At 45.1% G+C, this 17,542-nt stretch overlaps 1 protein-coding gene across 1 annotated transcript in view; it reads right to left on the reverse strand.

Annotated features, from left to right (window-relative positions):
• Positions 1 to 226: 226 nt before the first annotated feature.
• The window catches only part of SELENOT (selenoprotein T), a 398,371-nt gene continuing 381,055 nt past the window's right edge, over positions 227 to 17,542 (reverse strand). The window contains exon 6 of the mRNA XM_044063750.1: positions 227 to 489. The gene's annotated coding sequence lies outside the window, so the exon portion shown is untranslated. The remainder of the gene's footprint in view (positions 490 to 17,542) is intronic.

Here is a 17,542-nt window from a genome sequence, read left to right on the forward strand (position 1 = left end):
AGACCACTGTTTATATTCTGTTGCTACAAACACAGCAACTAAGCATCACCAGAAAAAATATATCAGAGGTTCTGGATTTATTCCTACATAATCATTTTACACTATAAAAACAAATTTATATAAAAATTATAACAAGTTACACAATCTCCAAATTACAATTAATAAACATAATATTAACCTTGTGTAAAATGGGAATATAAACAAAATACAATTAGTAATGCCTGCATTAGGTTACTCAGGTACTTTATTGCCTCAAAAAATCTGCATATTAAAATAAAATTAAACTATATAATGAACTGCACCAGGTGACCGTGTATGGGATTACAATATTCAAGGACTCAACTCTCTGTTTGCATCATGAAGACATTTTCAAAGATAAAACAGAATCGACAGAAATAAGCTTCCAGTCTGCACTAACAGTATGCTGCTTTCAGTACAGGCCTTCATTGTTATCTGCCACACTGCTCTCAGAAGAGATCTCCATCACGTCTGAAAAAAAAAAGAAAGAAAAAGATGATACTGAGTGAGAAACAGAAAACTCAAGAATGTGTAAAGCATTACTATAACTACACAGTCTCATGTACATGAGCAAAGAAACAAACTCCAAACACAAACACACACAAACATCATGAAATGCATTACTGTGACTGACTGATTGCATGAAATAATATACATTTTTTGTCAAGTAATTTTTTTTTCCTATTTGCAGTTAAATGCAGAGCAACATTTGTGGCTAAAAGATACACTTTGGTTACTGAACTGTATTTCTCATCTTCTGTTTTCGTACTGTATAGTGTTGTTGCTGTTCTTGTCCTAATTCAATTACCACTAAAAAATTTTTTTTGTTTTCATAGGATGTTCTTCGTTTTCCATTGCTGCAGTCCTTACTATTGGGTATAGTCCGCGTCCAGTCGGCCCGAATACCAGAGTATAAGGCTGACGTCGGTCAGGGCGCATTAGACTGACGTCAGTACGTCAGGGTACTAATGCGCATGACCGACGTCATATCCTCAGTCTTTTTTGCCGCATGGTCCGATGCAGAAGCAGTTTTGCGAGTGCAGGTTGGCGTTCTGAAATATTTCCGAAACCGGAGTTTCAGACCGAAACAGAGTTGGCTAAGTACCCGTTGGGAACATTTTGGTTTTTCTTGCCTCAGTATTTTACGGATGTCAGAAAAAGTGAATAACTGTATTTCTTGTGGGAAACAGATACCTCATAGGGATTACCATACCGTGTATACCTTGTTTAGGGCCTGAGCACGGCGTTGTTGGTTGCGCTCTTGTGCTAGGTTTAACAAACGCACTATTAAGAGGAGGTTAGACTGTGCCAGGTTAGTGTTTGGGAAGCGTTGAATTATAAAATGCCGCCGGATGTTCCGGCCCGCTTCCAAGAAGCGCAAGGACAAAACAGTGAAGCCTAGGGTTGATGAACCGGCAGTCCCGGACGTCGGTTCTTTAGAAGGCTCAGTGGAGCCAGAGGTTTTGCCAGGAGTTTCCATGGAGTCTCAGGCAGAAACTTTACTGTTACAGGATGTGCCTTCTCAGGAGGTAGGCCAGGCTGAGGGGGCTTCTCAGGTAACTGTTCTTCCCTCTCTTCCCAAGGTAGTTAGAGCCTCTCCTTCTGTTGCCAAAACTTCTTTGAGAGGTAGGCCTAGTTCAGCTTCAGTGGGGCTTCTCCTAGCATTTGGGTTCTGTACCCAAGAAACATATGCTTAAAATGGCAGAAGATTTGATTACTATGATTAGAGGTTCTATGCCGCCGCCTGATAAGAGGCCTAGGGTGGAACCGAGTTTGATAGTTTTGAACAGTGTTCAGAGGCTTCAGAGTCTTCTGGAAGACTTGCAGGAGTATCCTACTTATTCTGATTCTGATGTGGATGATTCCACTCCTACAGCTTCTCCTCCTGAGGATTTCTCATTTTCAGAGACTCTGCATTCCATGAGGAGCACTTTAAATGGGAAGGCCAGGATTACTCTGATTCCAGGAAAAGGCTTAGGGAATTCTTGTTTTACCCCAGCATAGGCCCTTAGCTATTCCTCCTGTGTTGAATGTGGTGGAAGATGTTTTGCAGAGGCTTCCTGAATCCTGACTCTTTGCCTCCTGCTCCTGTTAAGCCTGATAGGTATTATAGGGTGCCCGAAGCTCATAAGTATTTGTTTAAGAGTCCTAGGGCGACCCAGAAACTATTTCTCAAGGGCCTAAAGGTGTTAAGGCTTCTGTGGTTAAAAATCCTGTTCCCACTGATAAAGAGGCAAGGGCCTTGGATAGGTGGGAAACGAAAGTGTATACTTCTTCCACTCTAGCCATGAGGCGTTGAATTGTCAGTTTCACATGCTAAAATATCAGAATTATCTCCTTTCACAATTAAAATCTAAGGTGGATGCTTTGGCGGAAGGTATTGAGTGTAAAGAGTTGCTGGACTTGGTTCATGTGTCTGAGCAAGTGGGTAAGCATTCTTTGCAATGTGGTTTTGATGCTGTACAGGCCTCCTCGAGGGTGGCTGCTGCTAGTTCTGTTCTTCGCAGGCATGCCTGGTTGAAGGATCAGAATTTAGCTGAGCATGTTAAGACAAGGATTTTGGATGCTCCTTTACAGTCTGATGTGTTGTTTGGATCGCCTGTGGAAGCAGTTTTAAAGAAAATGGAGGACAAAGCTAAGTCTATGCAAACTGTTAAAGATTTTTTGCAGGTGCAGCCACCGAAGTTTAGTAGAAATTGGCCTGCTAAGGGGTGGATATATCCTGCTTATGATTCCCAGTCTAGGGGTAGGTCTAGACGTGGTAGGGGCAGGGCTCAAGGTTCTTTTAGGCCTAGAACAGGGAGTTCACCTGCTCAGACTTCTGGTGAGGGCAGGGGTCAGTCCTTTCGTAAACAGACCCAATGACATGTCTTTTCAGCTGCCAGTAGATTCTCGTCTGGCAGCTCCTTTGGGAGGAAGACTGTCTCTTTTCAAAGAAAATTGGGATTTAATTACTCAAGACAAATGGGTGTTGGATATCATTCACCACGGTTACAGATTTTATTTCCATACAATGCCCCTTTCAAAGGCATGCCAGACGTTCCTCCTCCACAAAGAAAGGAGGCTCACAAGCAAGTTTCTCAGTTACTCCAGATGGGGGCCATTCAGCCAGTCCCTGTATCAGAAAGGGGCCTAGGATTTCATTCTCGCCTGTTCCTAGTACCAAAGAAGGGGAACACGTGGAGACCAATTTTGGATTTATCTCTCCTCAACACTTTTCTGGACATTCCCAAGTTCAAGATGTTGACGTTACAACAGCTTTTACCTCTGCTGGGCAAAGATCACTGGATGGTAACTTTAGATCTCAAGGAAGCTTACCTTCATGTGCCTATAAGGCTAAGTTGCAGGAAGTATCTGCGGTTTCGAGCTGGAAATTCTCATTATCAGTTCTCTGCATTGCCCTTTGGCTTATCTACTGCCAGAGTATTCACAAAGGTTCTGGGTCCAGTGATAGCTTACTTCAGGCTTGAAGGAATTCAAATCTATCCTTACTTGGGCGACTGCCTGATTCTGGCTCAAGAAAAGGAAGACCTTCTACAGCATCTGGAATATGTTATAGCAGTGCTAAGATGCCTAGGGTATTCTGTGAACGAAATAAAGTCCAGTCTAGTACCCTCTCAAGACATGTGCTTTCTGGGTGTGAGACTGAATACAGCAGCCCAGATGGCCTTTTTAACCCCGGACAAACAAAAGAGTCTGTCACTTTACTTCCATCAACTATCTCATCAGTCCGTGCTGACTGCAAGGACAGTCCTTCAAGCATTAGGGTTCATGGCATCTTGTATTCTGGTGCTTCCCAATGCCAAACTGCATATGAGGAAGCTACAATGGTATCTCAAAAATGTATGGACACAGCACTGCCAGGATTTGGACACTGTCATTCAAATAATACCTTGCCTTCAAAAAGAATTCTTGTGGTGGGCTCAGGAATGTCACCTAAACAAGGGACTCTCTGTGACCCGGCCAGAGGCAAGTCAGATTTTAACGACAGATGCCTCGGACATTGCTTGGGAGCTCATCTAAATGGAAAGTGGATACAAGACAAGTGGCCTGCCAGACTACAGCATCTACATATCAACATGAAGGAGATGTTAGCAGTCCAGTTTGCATTAATGGCTTTCAAGGAGTTACTTCTTCCAGGGCAGGTGTTGATTCTAACAGACAACACAACTGTCATGTGGTACATCAACAAGCAAGGGGGAACACATTCTTATCCTCTATGCAGGCAAGCAATGATTTTATGGGAGACTGCGCTAAGCTTGCAACTAACTCTTCAGGCAAGGTTTCTGCCAGGAGCACAGAAAGTACAGTTTTGTACCTACCATAAATGTAGATGTTCGAGGATTCCCTTGCTGCAGTCCTGACAATTGGGTATAGTCCGGGTCCCAGTCGGCCCGAATACCAGAGTATAAGGCTGACGTCGGTCATGGCGCCTTAGACTGACGTCAGTACGTCAGGGTACTAATGCGCATGACCGGCGTCATTTCCTCAGTCTTTTCTTGCCCCAGATGTCAGAAGACCCAAAAAGACAAGTCCCAAAAACAACCTGCACCAAAAAACATGTACAATATATACAGTAATATATACAAAAAATATAAGCATGTAAACTCACCTACACAACCACCCTGAAACACAGAGGGGAAGGAGGGAGGGTAAATTGGACTGCAGCAAGGGAATCCTCGAACATCTACATTTATGGTAGGTACAAAACTGTACTATGTTCTTCGTCTTCCCTTGCTGCAGTCCTGACAATTGGGTAGAATCCCAAAGCAGAGGTAAGGGAGGCTGGCAAATTATAAAGTAGCAGGAGCTGACAACATGCCTTGTAAAACAGCTGTGGCAAAACCAGCTCTAGTCTTAGAGTATATAGGCAGGTGATAATGCCTAGAGAAAGTATGCACTGAACTCCAAGTAGCTGCTTCCAGAATATCCTTAGTTGCCACCCCTTAGAAATGCTGTTGAAGTGGCAGTAGCCCTAGTGGAATGAGGCCTAATCCCAGCTGGAACCTCTTTGCCATGATGGGAATAACAAAATGCAATGCAAAAGCCAATCCACCTAGAAATAGTTTGTTTTGACACAGGCTTGCCCTGTGAAGTCAAAGCAAAAGAAACAAGTAACTGCTGAGACTGCCTAAAATCTTTAGTCCTGCTCAAATAATAACGCAATTGCCTGTGTACATCTAAAGTGTGCAAAATCTTTTCCCCTTTATTTTGAGGATCTGCAAAAACGTAGGCAAATGAATAGTTTGCTTTAAAGCCACACTAGAAACCACCTTAGGGATAAAGGAAGGTTTAGTACGTAATGATACCCTGTCCTTATGGAAAATCAAATAGGGCTCTACTGCCATAAGGGCCTGCAACTCAGACACCCTTCTTGCAGAAGTAATAGCCAACAGAAAAGCAGTCTTCCATGACAAATATTTCAATCCAGCAGTAGCTGCAGGCTCAAAAGGTTGTAGAGTAAGTTTTTCCAACACAAAATTGAGATCCCAAGCAGGAGTAGGAGCTCTACGTGGGGGTCTTATATTCTTTGCCCCTCTAAGAAACTGCTTGAACAAAGGATGCGAAAACAAAGGTGGGTCACAATCATAGTGAGCTGAAATTGCTGCAGCATGAATCTTTATGGAAGAGAAGGACAAACCTTTGTCCAATAATTCAGTAAGATATTGAAGAGCCACACTCAAATTAGGCTCTGAAATCTCCAAATTCTTTGCTGTACTCCAAAATAAAAATCTCTTCCATTTTTCTGCGTACACTCTCCTAGTACTAGGCCTTCTAGCTTCCATAATCACATTTAAAACTTGTTGAGGAAGCTGAGACCTACTGCTTCAACAGAGAATATGCCAAGCTGTGAGATGAAGAGATTGAAGCTTGACATTGAGCAGATGACCGTCCTTCTGAGATAACAGATGAGGAATCAGAGGTAAAGGCCATGGAGGCTTCTTTACAAGACTCCTTAGAAGTGGGTACCAGTGTTGCGAGGCCAATCTGGAGCTATCAAAATCATCCTTGGCCTGTCTTGTCTGACCTTTAGTAATACCTTTGGAAGAAGAGGTAGAGGTGGAAAGGCATAGACATGAAGGTTTTTCCAACTGAAAGACAGAGCATCCACTTTCCAAGCTGTGTGATGAAACCCCTTTGTGCAATACTTTGGCAGCTGGTGGTTTAGTGGAGAAGCGAACAGATCTATGTCTGGAGTTCCCCAGGACACTGTCAATTTCTGAAATACATGAAGATCCAGTTTCCACTCGTGGGGATCCATGATTTGTCTGCTTAATACATCTGCTAGGAGTTCTGTGCTCCTGGCAGAAACCTTGCCTGAAGAGTCAGTTGCAGGCTTAACGCAGTCTCCCATAAAATCATTGCTTGCCTACCTAGAGGATAAGAATGTGTTCCCCCTTGCTTGTTGATGTACCACATGACAGTTGTGTTGTCTGTCAGAATCAACACCTGCCCTGGAAGAAGTAACTCCTTGAACGCCATCAATGCAAACTGGACTGCTAACATCTCCTTCATGTTGATATGTAGATGCTGTAGTCTGGCAGGCCACTTGTCTTGTATCCACTTTCCATTTAGATGAGCTCCCCAAGCAGTGTCCGAGGCATCTGTCGTTAAAATCTGACTCGCCTCTGGCCGGGTCACAGAGAGTCCCTTGTTTAGGTGACATTCCTGAGCCCACCACAAGAATTCCTTTTGAAGGCAAGGTATTATTTGAATGACAGTGTCCAAATCTTGGCAGTGCTGTGTCCATACATTTTTGAGATACCATTGCAGCTTCCTCATATGCAGTTTGGCATTGGGAAGCACCAGAATACAAGATGCCATGAACCCTAATGCTTGAAGGACTGTCCTTGCAGTCAGCACGGACTGATGAGATAGTTGATGGAAGTAAAGTGACAGACTCTTTTGTTTGTCCGGGGTTAAAAAGGCCATCTGGGCTGCTGTATTCAGTCTCACACCCAGAAAGCACATGTCTTGAGAGGGTACTAGACTGGACTTTATTTCGTTCACAGAATACCCTAGGCATCTTAGCACTGCTATGACATATTCTAGATGCTGTAGAAGGTGTTCCTTTTCTTGAGCCAGAATCAGGCAGTCGTCCAAGTAAGGATAGATTTGAATGCCTTGAAGCCTGAAGTAAGCTATCACTGGAGCCAGAACCTTTGTGAATACTCTGGGCAGTAGATAAGCCAAAGGGCAATGCAGAGAACTGATAATGAAAATCTCCAGTTGAAACGCAGATACTTTCTGCAACTTAACCTTATAGGCACATGAAGGTAAGCTTCCTTGAGATCCAAAGTTACCATCCAGTGATCCTTGCCCAGCAGAGGTAACAGTTGCTGTAACGTCAACATCTTGAACTTGGGAATGTCCAGATAAGTGTTGAGGATAGATAGATCCAAAATTGGTCTCCACGTGTTCCCCTTCTTTGGTACTAGGAACAGGCGAGAATAAAATCCAAAGCCCCTTTCTGATACAGGGACTGGCTGAATGGCCCCTATCTGTAGTAACTGAGAAACTTGCTTGTGAGCCTCTTTTCTTTGTGGAGGAGGAACATCTGGCATGCCTTTGAAAGGGGCATTGTGTGGAAATAAAATCTGTAACCGTGATGAATGATATCCAGCACCCATCTGTCTTGAGTGATTAAATCCCAATTTTCTTTGAAAAGAGACAATCTTCCTCCCAAAGGAGCTGCCAGGCGAGAGTCCACTGGCAGCTGAAAAGGCAGGTCATTGGTTCTGCTACGAAAGGACTGACCCCTGCCCTCACCAGAAGTCTGAGCAGGTGAACTGTCTGATCTAGGCCTAAAGAACCTTGAGCCCTGCCCCTACCACGCCTAGACCTACCCCTAGACTGGGAACCATAAGCAGGATATGTCCACCCCTTAGCAGGCCAATTTCTACTAAACTTGGAGGCTGCACCTGCAAAAATCTTTAACAGTCTGCATAGACTTAGCTTTGTCCTCCATTTTCTTTAAAACTGCTTCCACAGGCGGTCCAAACAACACATCAGACTGTAAAGGAGCATCCAAAATCCTGGTCTTAACATGCTCAGCTAAATTCTGATCCTTCAACCAGGCATGTCTGCGAAGAACAGAACTAGTAGCAGCCACCCTCGAGGAGGCCTGAACAGCATCAAAACCACACTGCAAAGAATGCTTACCCACTTGTTCAGACACATGAACCAAATCCAGCAATTCTTTACACTCAATACCTTCCGCCAAAGCATCCACCTTAGATTTCAATTGTGAAAGGAGATAATTCTGATATTTCAGCATATGAAACTGACAATTCAACGCCCTCATGGCTAGAGTGGAAGAAGTATATACTTTCTTACCCCACCTATCCAAAGCCCTTGCCTCTTTATCAGAGGGTACAGGATTTTTAACCACAGAAGCTTTAACACCTTTAGGCCCCTGAGAAACAGTTTCTGGGTCCGCCCTGGGACTCTTAAACAAATACTTATGAGCTTCGGGCACCCTATAATACCTATCAGGCTTAACAGGAGCAGGAGGCAAGGAGTCAGGGTTCAGAGAAGCCTCTGCAAAAACATCCTCCACCACATTCAACACAGGAGGAATAGCCAAGGGCCTATGCTGGGGCAAAAACAAGAATTCCCTAAGCCTTTTCTGGAGTCAGAGTAATCTTGGCCTTCCCATTTAAAGTGCTCCCTCATGGAGTGAAGAGTCTCTGAAAATGAAAAATCCTCAGGAGGAGAAGCTGAAGGAGTGGAATCATCCACATCAGAATCAGAATATGTAGGAAACTCTTGCAAGTCTTCCACAGAAGACTCTGAAGCCTGTGAACACTGTTCAAAACTATCAAACTCCTGTTCCACCCTAGGCCTCTTATCAGGTGGGGGCATAGAACCTCTAATCAGAGTAATCAAATCTTCTGCCATCTTAAGCATATGTTTCCTAGGCACAGAGCCCGAAATGCTAGGAGAAGCCCCCACAGAAGCTGAACTTGGCCTACCTCTAAAAGAAGCTTTGGCAACAGAAGGAGAAGCCCTAACTACCTTGGGAAGAGAGGGAAGAACAGTTACCTGAGAAGCCCCCTCAGCCTGGCCTACCTCCTGAGAGGGCACATCCTGTAACAGTAAAGTATCTGCCTGAGACTCCATAGAGACTCCTGGCAAATCTTCTGGCTCCCCTGAGCCTTCTAAAGGACCGGCGTCCGGGACTGCGGTTCCTCACCCCTAGACTTCACTGTTTTTCCTTGCGCTTCTTAGATGAAGCAGGCGGAGCATCCGACGGCATATTGTAATTGCAACGCTTCCCAAACACTAACCTAGCACAATCAAGCCTCCTCTTAATAGTGCGCTTATTAAATCTAGCACAAGAGCGGCAACCAACAACGTCGTGCTCAGGCCCTAAACAAGGTATACACAATGTATGATAATCTCTATGCGGTATCTGCTTCCCACAAGAAATACAGTTATTCACTTTTTCTGACATCCGGTTAAATACTGAGGCAAGAAAAAACCAAAATGTTCTAGCGGGTTATTAGCCAACTCTGATTTGGTCTGAAACTCCGGTTTGAAAATCTCAGAACGCCAACCTGCACTCGCAAAATTGCTTCTGCATCGGACCATGCGGCAAAAAGACTGAGGAAATGGCGCCGGTCATGCGCATTAGTACCCTGGCGCACTGGCGTCAGTCTAAGGCGCCATGCCCGGCGTCAGCCTTATACTCTGGTATTCGGGCCGACTGGGACGCGGACTATACCCAATTGTCAGGACTGCAGCAAGGGAAGACGAAGAACATCTCCTTAGCAGATGTGTTAAGCAGACAAATCATGGATCCCCACGAGTGGAAACTGGATCTTCATGTATTTCAGAAATTGACAGTGTCATGGGGAACTCCAGACATAGATCTGTTCGCTTCTCCACTAAACCACCAGCTGCCAAAGTTTTGCACAAAGGGGTTTCATCACACAGCTTGGAAAGTGGATGCTCTGTCTTTCAGTTGGAAAAACCTTCATGTGTATGCCTTTCCACCTCTGCCTCTTCTTCCAAAGGTACTATTAAAGGTCAGACAAGACAGGCCAAGGATGATTTTGATAGCTCCAGATTGGCCTCGGCAACACTGGTACCCACTACGGAGTCTGGTAAGAAGCCTCCATGGCCTTTACCTCTGATTCCTCATCTGTTATCTCAGAAGGACGGTCATCTGCTCAATGTCAAGCTTCACTCTCTTCATCTAACAGCCTGGCATATTCTGTGTTGAAACACAGCAGGTCTCAACTTCCTCAACAAGTTTTAAATGTGATTATGGAAGCTAGAAGACCTAGTACAAGGAGAGTGTAGAAAAATGGAAGAGATTTTTATTTTGGAGTACAGCAAAGAATTTGGAGATTTCTGAGCCTAATTTGAGTGTGGCTCTTCAATATCTTACTGAGTTATTGGACAAAGGTTTGTCCTTCTCTTCCATTAAGATTCATGCTGCAGCAATTTCAGCTCACTATGATTGTGACCCACCTTTGTTTGCATCCTTTGTTCAAGCAGTTTCTTAGAGGGCAAGAATATAAGACCCGAGCTCCTACTCCTGCTTGGGATCTCAATTTTGTGTTGGAAAAACTTACTCTACAACCTTTTGAGCCTGCAGCTACTGCTGAATTGAAATACTTGTCATGGAAGACTGCTTTTCTGTTGGCTATTACTTCTGCAAGAAGGGTGTCTGAGTTGCAGGCCCTTATGGCAGTAGAGCCCTTTTGATTTTCCATAAGGATAGGGTATCATTACGCACTAATCCTTCCTTTATGCCTAAGGTGGTTTCTAGTGTGGCTTTAAACCAAACTATTCATTTGCCTACGTTTTATGCAGACCCTCAAAATAAAGGGGAAAAGATTTTGCACACTTTAGATGTACACAGGCAATTGCGTTATTATTTAAGCAGGACTAAGGATTTTAGGCAGTCTCAGCAGTTGTTTGTTTCTTTTGCTTTGAGTTCACAGGGCAAGCCTGTGTCAAAACAAACTATTTCTAGGTGGATTGGCTTTTGCATTGCATTTTGTTATTCCCATCATGGCAAGGAGATTCCAGCTGGGATTAGGCCTCATTCCACTAGGGCTACTGCCACTTCAACAGCATTTCTAAGGGGTGGCAACTAAGGATATTTTGGAAGCAGCTACTTGGAGTTCAGTGCATACTTTCTCTAAGCATTATCACCTTCCTATCTACTCTAAGTCTAGGGCTGGTTTTGCCACAGCTGTTTTGCAAGGCATGTTGTCAGCTCCTACTTCTTTATGATTTGCCAGCCTCCTTACCTCTGCTTTGGGATTCTACCCAATAGTAAGGACTGCAGCAATGGAAAGCGAAGAACATAGTACAGTTTTGTACCTACCATAAATGTAGATGTTCGAGATTCCATTGCTGCAGTCCAATTCTCCCTCCTTCCCTCTGTGTTTAGGGGTGGTTGTGTAGGTGAGTTTACATGCTTATATTTTTGTATATATTCTTGTATATATTGTACATGTTTTTGGTGCAGGTATTTTGGGACTTGTCTTTTTAGGGTCTTCTGACATCTGGGGCAAGAAAAGACTGAGGATATGGCCGTCGGTCATGCGCGTAGTACCCTGGCGTCAGTCTAATGCGCCTGACCGACGTCAGCTTATACTCTGGTATTGGCCGACTGGTGGACTATACCCAATAGTAAGGACTGCAGCAATGGAATCCTCGAACATCTACATTTATGGTAGGTACAAAACTGTACTTTCATTGGCTTGTACTAGGCCAATGACCAACAGGGCCTTTTTAAGCCTAAAGATGCATCCTAGATTTCTGACCAGTTCTGGTACCATTGATAAGTGCAAGCAGAGGCTTGCAAGATGAAACATTCACAAGTAGGGGGCTGGGAGAGTAACCACTTGCAGTACCTGCGCCCATTAGAGAGACAGGTGCCAAACCACAGCTTTAATATCCTGCCCCGAACCAAATGTCCAAATTACACTTGAATTGGGTTAGGGATGAACTCTACTTCACATAGATGGGGAGCCTATTCCAGAGAAGGGGTAGCCTCTGGGATGCATATCTCTCTCTTTCCAGCAGGTTCCATATCACAGGTAATGCTTTAGTCTTTAGAATGGGTAATTCTGGCACTGTCTGTTTTGTGGATATCCAAAAAGTACAGTTGTGTACACTTACCATAGTTCGAGTGTATTCACTGTTGCAGTCATCACACATTTGGGTTATCCCTGCCAGGGTAGCCCTCGGCCGGCCCGAATACCAGATACTTAGTATTTCTGCGTCGGTTGCTGTCGCTTGAGGACTGACATCAGGTCATCAGTAGTATAAAATAAGGCAGCCGACGCCATTACATCAGTTTTTCTTGCCTAAACTGTCAGGAGCCCCCAAGTAGGAGGCCAGGGTCTAGTGGAAGAAACCCCCACCAGTGGAAAATAAATACCAATATGTCCCTTGAAAGAGAAGAAAAGGGGGGTGGAGAGGGGGAACCAGGACTGCAACAGTGAATACACTCGAACATCTACATTTATGGCAAGTGTACACAACTGTACTATGTTCTTCGTGTTTCACTGTTGCAGTCATCATATTTGGGTTGATTCTCAAAGCTGAGGAAAAGGGGTGGAGGTAGTTGATGAAACTAGGGGCTGGCTAAAATGCCCTGCAAGACTGCAGAGGCAAACCCTGCCCTGGATTTGGAGAAGAGAGGCAGGTGGTAATGCTTGATAAAAGTGTGAACACATGTCCAGGTGGCAGCCTCCAGGATGTCCCTGGTGGGGACTCCTCTGAGGAAAGCCGGAGAGGTGGAAGCTGCTCTGGTGGAGTGTGTCCTGACCACCTTGGGGGGAGGCTTTCCATGCTGTTTGTAGCAGAAACGGATGCAGTGTGCTATCCATTTGCAAATGGTTTGTTTGAAGATGGCTTTGCCTTCTGCCCCTGTAGCAAAGTTAACCAGCAATTGTTCAGACTTTCTGAAGGATTTAGTCCTGTCTAGATAGAATCTGAGCTGTCTGTGCACATCTAGAGAGTGAAGACTCCTTTGTCCCTTGTTCTGGGGATTAGGAAAAAAGGTAGGCAAATGAATGGATTGGCTGAGAGCCACACTGGACACCACCCTGGGCATGAAGGATGGGTTAGTTCTGAGGGACACCCTGTCTGCATGTAAGATGATGAAGGGTTCCACAGCCATGAGTGCTTGCAGCTCACAGACTCTCCTGGCTGAAGTAATGGTCAGAAGGAATGCTGTCTTCCAGGAGAGAAATTTTAGCTCTGCAGAAGAAGATGGTTCGAAAGGAGGCAGGGTGACCTTTTCCAATACAAAATTAAGGTTCCAAGCTGGTGTTGGTGCCCTTCTGGGTGGCCTGAAGTTGCTAGCCTCTCTTAGGAACTGTTTGATCAAAGGGTGTGAGAAAAAGGGTCTGCTCGGTGGGAAAATGAGCAGAAATAGCAGAGACATGAATTTTTATAGAAGAGAAAGAGAGGTCACTGTGTAGTAGGTCAGCTAAGTAATCCAGGATGAAAGGGAGGGAAGGCTGTGCCGTACTGGCTCCCTTAGCCTGGATCCAGGTGCAGAACATTTTCCATTTATCAGCATAAGACTTTCTGGTGCTAGGACATCTGGCCTATCACAGATAAGATCCAGAACCTGCTTATTGAGGTTGGCAGATTGGCTCGGGGTTAGAGAATAAGCCAAGCTGCCAAAATGAGTGCCTGCAATTGGGGATGCAAGAACTCCCCTTCCCTCTGGGTCAGGAGGTTTGGAACCTGAGGAAGATGCCATGGGGGTAGCAACAGGCTGCGCAGTGAGAGGTACCAGTGCTGGCGGGGCCACAGGAATGGTCCTTGGTTTTTCCTCCCTTATTCTGAGCAGTGCCCTGAGGATGAGGTAGGGGAGGAAAAGCATAGAATGACAGACTGACCCAGGGGAAGGACAGGGCATCCACTTTCCAAGCCATTCAGTGATGCTCCCTGATGCAGAATTTACTGAGCTGATGGGTTGGTGTGGGAGACAAAGAGGTCGACCTTCGGTGTTCCCCATTTCTGAGTCATTACGGTGAAGGTACTTCTATTGAGTTGCCACTCATGTGGGTCCAGAAGATTTTTGCTTAATTGGTCTGCCAGAAAATTGAGAAAGCCTGGTAGGAATTATGCTAACAGGTGTAGTTGCATGGCAGAGGCTGTGTGCCAAAGTCTCATGGCCAGCCTGCATAGAGGGTAGGAGTGAGTCCCTCCCTGCTTGTTGATGTACCACATCACAGTGGTGTTGTCTGTTTGATTAGGAGAGCCGCTGGAGAGAAAAGGGGCTTCAAAGTTATCAAGGTGTGCTGCACAGCCATCATCTCTTTTTGAGTGATATGCAGAGGGATTTGCTGTGGGCCCCATTGGCCCTGTATGTACCTGCCATCCAGGTGTGCACCCCAAGCGTAATCTGATGAGTCTGTGGTGAGAGTCTGGGTGGTGGGGAGAAAGGCATTCCCTTGTTGTGGGAGCATGCTGTTGCCCACCAAAGAAAATCTTTTCTGAGGCAAGGAATTATAGGTAGAAGAGTTTCCAGGTCTTGAGACACCAAAGGCTCTTTAGGTACCACTGAAGTTTTTCATATGCAGTCTGGCATATGGAATGAGTGGTATGCAAGATGCCATGAACCCCAGAGCTTGCAGGATCTTCCTTGCAGTTAGCTGGGGCCTGGTGGCTAGTTGAGAGAAGTAGGCTGTCAGGAAAATTTGTTTCTTTGGAGTAAGGTATGCCATCTGGGAAGCTGTGTCCAGACTTGCTCCCAGGAAGATTATCCTTTGGGTGGGCACCTGTTTGGACTTCTTTTCATTGATTGTGTACTCTAGGGAGGTTAGCAGGGTCTTTACAAAGGCCAGGTGCTTCAGCAGCTTCTCCTGGCTGTCTGCCTGAATAAGGCAGTCATCTAGGTATGGGTAAATCTGAATATTTCTTTGTCTTCAAAAGGCAATGACAGGGCCAGACATTTTATGAAAATTCTGGGAGCAGTAGATAAGCCAAAGGGAAGCACAGAGAACTGAAAGTGTTGAGATCCTGCCCTGGAGCGAATATATTTCCTGCAAGATTGGAGAGCATGGGTAGCAGCTGCTGGAGGGTGAACATTTTGAACTTTGGGATCACCAGGAAGGTGTTGAGAATGGATAGATCGAGGATGGAGCATCAGGTGCCCTCTTTTCTGGGCACCAGAAAAAGTCTGGAGTAGAAACCTTGACCTATCTGTTCTGCAGGAACATGCTCTACTGCCCTCATAGAGAGCAGGGAAAGGATTATTTTTGAGCCTCTGCCCACTGATTTGGTTGTAGATCTGGGGAACCCCTTTTGGGGATGGAAGGGTGTGAAAGGAGAATTTATATCCCTGAGACACAATGTTCAGAACCCAGTGGTCCTTGGTAATGGTGGCCCAGTTGCTGGAGTGAAAGGAGAGTTTTCCTCCTAGGTGTAAATGAAGGTGGGAGAGGGAGGGGGTAGAGGAGATGAGTCATTGTGAGTTTTTACCATAAGGGGGTGGCTTAGAACTCCCTGGTTTTGAAGTGGAGGTATTGCACTGCTTAGATCTCTGCATTCCCCGGGACTGCTGTCTGAGGGGTCTGCTTCCACGGGGCCTAGGCTGGGCCAGTTTACTGGGAGCACGAAAGGACCAATGTTTGGAGGGACAATGCCTGCTAAACCTAAGGGACTGGACCCGCAAGAAATCCTTAACTGTTTGCACAGATTTTGCTTTTCTTCCATCTTTTTTAAGACCTCTTCTACCTTAGTGCCAAATAAGTTATCTTTGTGCAAGGGGACACCCAATAATCTAGATTTGACATGATCTGGCAGGAGCTGTTCCTTAAGCCATGTATGCCTTCTAATGACAGATCCAGTGACTGCTGCCCTGCAAGAAGCTTCTAGGAAGTCAAAACCACAGTGCAAGGTGTGTTTAATTACTTGACTTGCAGAATGCATTAACTCTTGTAAATCTTTAGATTCTGCCCAAGTAGGAAAGGAAGACATTTTTGTTTAAGGAGTTCCAAGGTAGGTTGCTGAAATTTCAGCATATGGAACTGACAATTTACTGCCCTGATAGCAAGAGTAGCTGAGGTGTATACTTTCTTACCCCATCTGTCCAAAGCTCAGGAATCCCTGTCTGATGGGGATTCTTAGTAGAGGTTGCTTTAATTCATTTTGGGCCTTGAGAAATAACCTCAGGGTCAGCTGTAAGATTTTTAAAAAGGTATTTGTGGAAGTCAGGAACTCTATAGTACCTGTCTGTTTTTCTGGGAGCAGGAGGAAGGGCATCAGGAGTCAAGCTATATTAGAAGAAAACATCCTCCACAACATCCAGGACTGGGGGGGGGGGGGTCAAAGGTCTGTGTTGTGGAAGATTCAGGAATTCCCTGAGTCTCCTTTTTAGACTGAGGGTAGTCCTGACTCTCCCATTGGAAATGCTCCCTTAAGGTATGCAGGGTTTCCCCAAAGAAAAAAAATCCTCTGGGGAAAAGGCTGAAGAAATGGAATCCTCTACATCAGAATCCTCATAAGTGGAGAGGGGTTGCAAGTTTTCATATTCAGATGCATCAGATTCATTGGACTCTTGTTCAGACAAAACTATAAGGGACAGATCTCTTTTCCCTTTGGAAGGGGTAGCTTGGCGTCCCCTGATCAGCATGATGAGGTCTTCTGCCATTTTAAGCATTTAAGACTGCGGCAAGGTAGCAGGCGCCTGAGAGTTGGCCATCGATTTCTTGGGTGTGGTTCATACCCTGGGCCTACGAAACTCAGTAGTTTTAGAAAGAACAGTAGTCGTGAAAGAAGACATCAGTTTGTGTAGAGATTCGGTAATGCAAAAGACTTCCTCGGAAGCTGGTGCCTGCTCAGTGGCTCTGGACCCATCCAAGGTTGAGATGCCCGTAGGATCCTTAGTCGAAGAAGACTTTTGCTGCATACCGGACTCCAAAAGGGTCTTGGTAGCGGCCTGCGAAGGGGCTATATCACATAGTCTAACTGCAATAAGTTTGAATACGAAAATGTCGAACTGGGAAGTTCGAAATGTCAAAATAGTGAAGCCGCGATACACCAAATTTTTTTCCCAGGGAAAAAAGTCAGTGGGTCGTTTCCACTGCTTTGCTATTTCCTCCACTGTGGTGGAATCTCGGAGCTGGTATATTTATGTAGGGGGGTGGGGTGGGGTGGAGGGTGAAGGCCCCCACATTAGGAACATTTTATAGTGTACGTGTGTTTTTTGGTTTTGTACTGGAACAGCGATTTTTTTTTGCCTGGGAAAAAAATTGCTGTTCTGAGTGTTCCAAGTTATTGCATTTCGAACTTCCGAGTTTGACATTTTCGTATTCAAACTTATTGCAATTCGACTATGTGATATAGACCCACCTGCGAATCAAGAGAAGCAGGCATCAGGGGCTGCGAAAGCGCCTTACTGAGGACCAGAGTACTGACAACTAGCTTAACGGAAGCATCATCGGTAGGTTTGGACCTGTGCGGTCTGCCTCTGTCTTTAGCTTTACTTTTTTTGGAAGATCTGTTGTCAGATGGCTTAACGAAGCCATATCAGAAT

Source organism: Protopterus annectens, chromosome 2.part2 (genome assembly GCF_019279795.1).
Source record: "Protopterus annectens isolate FY-2018-M chromosome 2.part2, PAN1.0, whole genome shotgun sequence".
NCBI classification, from domain to species: Eukaryota; Metazoa; Chordata; order Ceratodontiformes; family Protopteridae; genus Protopterus; species Protopterus annectens.